Source organism: Rhyacophila brunnea, unplaced genomic scaffold (genome assembly GCF_057557595.1).
Source record: "Rhyacophila brunnea isolate RB1 unplaced genomic scaffold, BYU_Rbru_1.0 scaffold_16, whole genome shotgun sequence".
NCBI lineage: Eukaryota > Metazoa > Arthropoda > Insecta > Trichoptera > Rhyacophilidae > Rhyacophila > Rhyacophila brunnea.
The window spans coordinates 37,957,943-37,963,942 of record NW_028232816.1 but is presented as its reverse complement, the minus strand read 5'-3'; positions in this window follow the sequence as shown (position 1 = coordinate 37,963,942).

Below are 6,000 nucleotides of genomic sequence, written 5' to 3'. Positions count from 1 at the left end.
GTTTAGTTGTTTTAATAATAATACAACTTCGAGACAATAAAATTCGACAACTCAATCGAAGGCATTCAAGAGACAATCGACAGGTTGCATTACAACTCCTCTCGCGTTGGTTTGAAAGTCAACGCGAAGAAAACCAACGTCTTGTGCAATAGCACCTGTCCTGATCCAGATTTCCCTCTGATTATCGATGGACAAAGCATCGAGAGCGTCGACAGCTTCAAGTACCTGGGGTATACATCACGGGAGATGGCATTTTGCAGAAAGAGCTCGCTATCCGAATGGGAATGGCTGGAGCAACATTCAACTCGATGCGAAATGTCTGGGACTTACGATTGTACTCGGTCAAAACCAAATGCCGCTTATTCGACGCTTGCATTCTGACGGTGCTGCTTTACGGTAGCGAATCATGGCACCTTACGAAGGCTCAGAGCAACCGTATGCTGAGCTTCGAAAAAAGATGTTTGCGACGAATACTGGGTGTGCAGTGGTATGACTTTAGGAGCAACGAGGATATAAGAGAACGCACCAAGCAGTCTCTCATCACGCTTAATGTGAAGAGGTGACGTTGGACCTGGCTCGGCCACGTGCTGCGGATGCCAGAAGAGAACTTCAACCTGGCTTGCCTGTTCTTCAAGCCGACCGGATTCCGGCGTCCTGGAAGGCCGCTTAATACAATCTACAGAGTGTATACGGCGGAGCTACGGGATGCTGGTTTGACCTGGAACGAAGCAAGAAGACTGGCGAGCGACAGAGATTCTTGGAGGCGCCGCGTGGTGTCCATATCCTCCAGTTAAGGGACGGATATGGCAAAAGAAGAAAAGAAAGAAGAAGAAGATAATAAAATTGTAATTATTTTTTTTTGCAAAGACGAATAACATTTTGACGAAAAAAAGCATTTCTTATTTATTTTTCACGAAGTAGGGAACATTGTTTCAAAATAAGTAAGGTAGGTAAATAAAAAAAAGGTTCTCTGATCATAAAAATTAATATCTTGTTGACGTTCAAGGAAGATTTTTTTCTGTGTACCACCTAGTATATTATTTTCTTCCAAATTTATACTATGTAGGTACCTACTGTACAGTACAGGAACGCTGTATAATTTTCCGAAATTAAGTACTTATGCTAACCCCTCTTCACTTCCCTCCATTTTGGTAAGAGATTTTCTCAACTGTCACTTTGTGTTTTGGTTTCTTTTTTATCGTCTGTATTTGGGATGAAGGTGGATAATTAAGGCACCGGAATTATGATGGAAGACGACGAGTTTATTTACTTTAATATTATACTATATGGTTACATTTTGAATAATTTATTTTATCCGTATGAAATCGGCGTGCTCGCGATTTTTCTGTTTGTCGCGATCTGAGCGCCATCTTGTGATTTTTTCCAACGAGAGCCGTTGGCGAAAGAATGCGACGTTGCAAATCGTCAACGGTTATATTATGGCATTGTTGCCATTCAACATATTATAATCTACTCTAAGGCATTGCCGGCTCGGCTCTGTTATTATTATTTAATTATTTTCGCAATCAGCCATTATTATTTGTTGGCTTCGATACCGATTCGGGCCTCTTCAGATACACAAGGTCATCCCCAAATGGGGACCATACGGGGGTGTCACAGTACGTACGTACTTATGATATAAAAATGCAACAATAAACTTTAAACTTCGTACGTGGATCTATATTGGGCAGGCTGGTAAGGATTGTCAGCGCCGCAGGCGAAATAATCTTGTTTTAACAAAGTATACCGTCAAAAATTGTATTGTTCTTTATCTTACTTTATCTACCACTATAACCAGTGCATGATACCTCTACCACCACTCGTCACTGATTATAACTTATATTACTGTCTCATTTGGGATAGATAAGTTTGTAATTAATTAGTCATAACAAACAACATATCCACATAAGTACCTTATAGATTCAAATAAAAAAATATTTACGTACTTATAGAAAATTTTACAAATTCCATTTAAATACGAGCGCAGAATATCAAACATCAAGAAATAGTATTAAAATAGTGTTTAAAAAATAAAGAAATAGTATTAGAAAAAACAGTAAGTGCCTACCTATACCAAGAATTTATAAAATAACGTTCACATAAACTCGTTCTCACGCAGGTGGAATATACGATTATCCGAAGCGATTTGGTTGAACATAGTTATTTCCTGCCCAATTATCATTAGCAATTATTGCACCTTGGCAGAACAAACAACTTAGATTATCAAGAAAGTTATAAAATAATATATAATAAAATCAATACTAAGTACCAATAATGGCAGAGTTGTCATTTGTACTGGGTAGATATAAGTTGGAAAAAGTGCGTAGCCTAAATACCTAGTTCTCTTTTTAACTTTCAGAATACAGTATGTAAGCATACGTCTTGAGAAATCAATCGGATAAAACCATGGATAGTATCCACTATCCACACAGCTTTAAAGAATTCTCAAAGATTTATTTTGAACCTTCTCCACTATAAGGGGCATAAGGCCGTACCTACATCTAATAAAAGTTTCAAGTCATCCAAACAACGTAAACATAGCATTATTTGTAATTAAATTACCAATGGTGTGTAATTTTCATTTATATAAGATAAAACATGACGGAAGGTGAAACTCAGGTTGCTAAGCGCGATTCTTATAGAATAATATAAAATTGTCATTAATTAGTACCTACCAGTAGCGCACCCAGGGGGGGGGGCCAAGGGGCCTTGGCCCCCCCCAAAATATTAAAATCATCAGAATGATTTTACACATTGAAATCGAAAGCCAATAAACTATACCATACTTAAACAAATAACACGGCAAAAAAATGATTTGTAATTCTCCAGCATCCTTTTCAGTAAAATTTCTTAGATTTTAATTTCTAACACAAAAATTTCGAAACACTAATGTCGGGTTTTTTGAGAAACCCGTTCCCTAATGAACTGTATAGTGAACCGTACCTAATGAAATTCTCGGTGTCCCCCTGAATTCCGGAGTGGTATAGGTCATGGCTGGGGAGGGCTGACAGGGCTCTAGCCTGGGGCCCGGGCTGTGGGGGGCCCGGCATATCGGGTTGACCAGATAAGTGAGATAAACACACAACATAAAGTAGCTTTAATAGTAAAAAAAGTCGCCTGCGGCGCTATTATCCTTCATGACTATGAACATTTTAAATTATATAATTGTCCAATATATTTTATGATTATTATGTGTCGATACTATGTTTAACGAAATTGCTTCGGGTGTTGATATATTCCACCTACGTGAGAATGAGTTTAGGTGGACGTTTTTTTATACATTTTTACAATAGGGTCTGCTTAACTCATCCGGTGTACTTCCTTGTACCTATCTAATTTATCTACTGATCTATCTCTTTTTTTTTTTTACGTAATACTGTTTTATATATTTTTGTTTCTAAATGTCATGTTGTGAACGTCTTAAACTTAATTTGTAATGTCCACAACACATAAAAAAAAATGAAATAAAATAATACTCGACAGCTCCATTATTAAAGTAGATGTATTGAAAATCACCAATAATTCACTGTATAAGTATCCTCAATTTGAACTAAAACACAATTTGAAAAACGTTAATGTAGTGTTTCACACTGCCTTTAAGCTAAGTGGTGGATAGGGGGCCTATCAAATACCCTAGCCAAGTGGTCGGCAAACTCATTAGTCAATAGAGCCAAATATCAACAGAGCCAAATTTCTTAAGGGGGGACATGCTCAGCGTAGGTCCTAATGGAGCTTTTGTTCTGTATTCAAAGCATGATCCTGGACATACCTTAAACGTTGTAGATGATCTATTTATATAATTTTGAAGCCTTATTACCCGTTATATTTATTTTAAACATTTTTGATGACTGCATAAAGTATTTCTATAACATAAAATAGTATTCTTTTAAACCTCTCGCTCTTATGTTGTAGAATATAGTCATATTTCAGTACATAAATGTGCAGTGGTGTCAAATTTGACAAGAATTAGGCATTTTATTATTCAAAAAATGGGCAAGATTAACACATTTGAAGATAATTCTAAAGATACTTATTATAAGCTATGTCTTTGACCATTCAAGGTGTGATAAACATCCTACGAATAATGATTGCTCTATAATAATTATTGACCTAAGAATAAAGTAGTGTTTTTTTGAAATACGCCATTTCTTTTGGCATTCTCCAGTGGTTAAGCTACAACATACGGCCGTAGCACATAAATTGACAAACTATAATTGAAGTAGGGAGTAAAATGATGTTAACGCGCGTGTTTGAACATGTACCAAACCGATTTTTTTTTAAAACGGTAACGGGTTTTGACTCTTCTCAGCTGCTTTCTTCCTTGCATCATCGACAAAATATTTAGTGCAAAATTACGAGTTTTTAGTTGTAGTATCTCTCTAAATTTGAATGCGCCAATTTTCCCAACACATAAATACAGGTCGGTGCCATTTAAGTTTTGAATAAGTAATTAGAATTTGTTAGAATTTTTTGAATAAGTAAAGTAAGTCTCGGTCTATTCAACATTACATTTACGGTTATCCTCTTCCATTTTCTTTGCTTCTTCTTTGTAGCCATGTCAAATGTGGGAGGCCATCAAAGGGGCCAAAGAGCCGCATGTGGCTCGCGAGCCGCGGTTAGCCGACCACTGCCCTAGCTTGAGGGCCCGTTTATGGATATGGGGGCCATGGTGTAGGTACACCGAGCTCAATAGACAAAAGACCGATAAACGAGATATTAGGTTGTGTTGTGTTGAGTAGGTTGTGTATACGTTAAATGCAATAATACTTTTTTTGTCCATTTTTAATTAATATTTTGGAACCTCAATATTAAAAAACCAAAAATCTATGATAAACATTCGGCGAAAAGAACGACTACACCCACTACGGTGATGGTGTAAATCAAAAGAACATTTTTTTCGGTGGAATTCGGCATAAGTATTGTAGCACTCTAGACCAGTGTTCCCCAAACTTTCGACATCTGTGTACCCCTTCTATAATTTTCGTAACACTGAGTACTCCTCGTCAAAGAAAAATGCATATAAGAGTCGCTTAGAATCATAACTCACATATCCCAAAAATCAAGTTTTGAGATAATCGCTAAAAACCAACAGAGCACTATTTTTTGTAATTAGAAGAACAGTATTGAACTCCCTAGAATATTAATGAGTGAGAGAGTCGAATAACTTTTTTTTTTTTTTAAATATATACCTAATACTCCTAACGTTGCAGACATACAGCATACTATGAGAAATAGAGCTCCCCGATTGGTTAGGAAGGCGTTGGTGACAAAACTCTATTCTTTGAAATATACGACATATTACACCAACAATGAACTTTTTCAACGATTTTCACATGGTTTAAATTGACTTTTAATACTCAACTATTTTTCGGTATATATATTAATTCATTTAGAATCACTTGGAATATTTAACTAAAAAACGACAAAATTGCAATATGTGAGTTATGATTCTAAGCGACTCATAAGTACTTTAATATCAATCAAAACATAATCCTTTTGTAGTATATAAACAAAATAATAATAAACGAAAAATAAAATTCATTCATAATAAAATATAAATAAAAGTTATATTATAAAAAATAACATTCATTATAAACCATGAGAAGGATGAAATTATTTATGTTGAAACGACAGATCATCATAATTTGGTTCCCTGGTTATTAATTTTAATCTGAAATGCGGTTCCACACCCAAAGGCTGTTCCTTTTTTTGACTTAATGTCTACAAATGCTGAAAAAGCAACTTAACATGGATATGAAGTTGAAAAAGGCAATGAATTTCAGGAATTTCTCTGTTAAAACTGGATACACATGTTGCATTTGCAACCTAAATGATGTTTAAGTACACTCCTTATATATATTTTGCAAGAATCCGTCTGAAGCTAATAATTCCAACAATTGCTCTTCTTCCGCTTGCGATAAGCCTTCTAGCATGGATGTTGTATTAATGCTTGTTGCACCAGGCGTAGCCATAGCCCGGTGCAGCGCGTACCCCCACCAA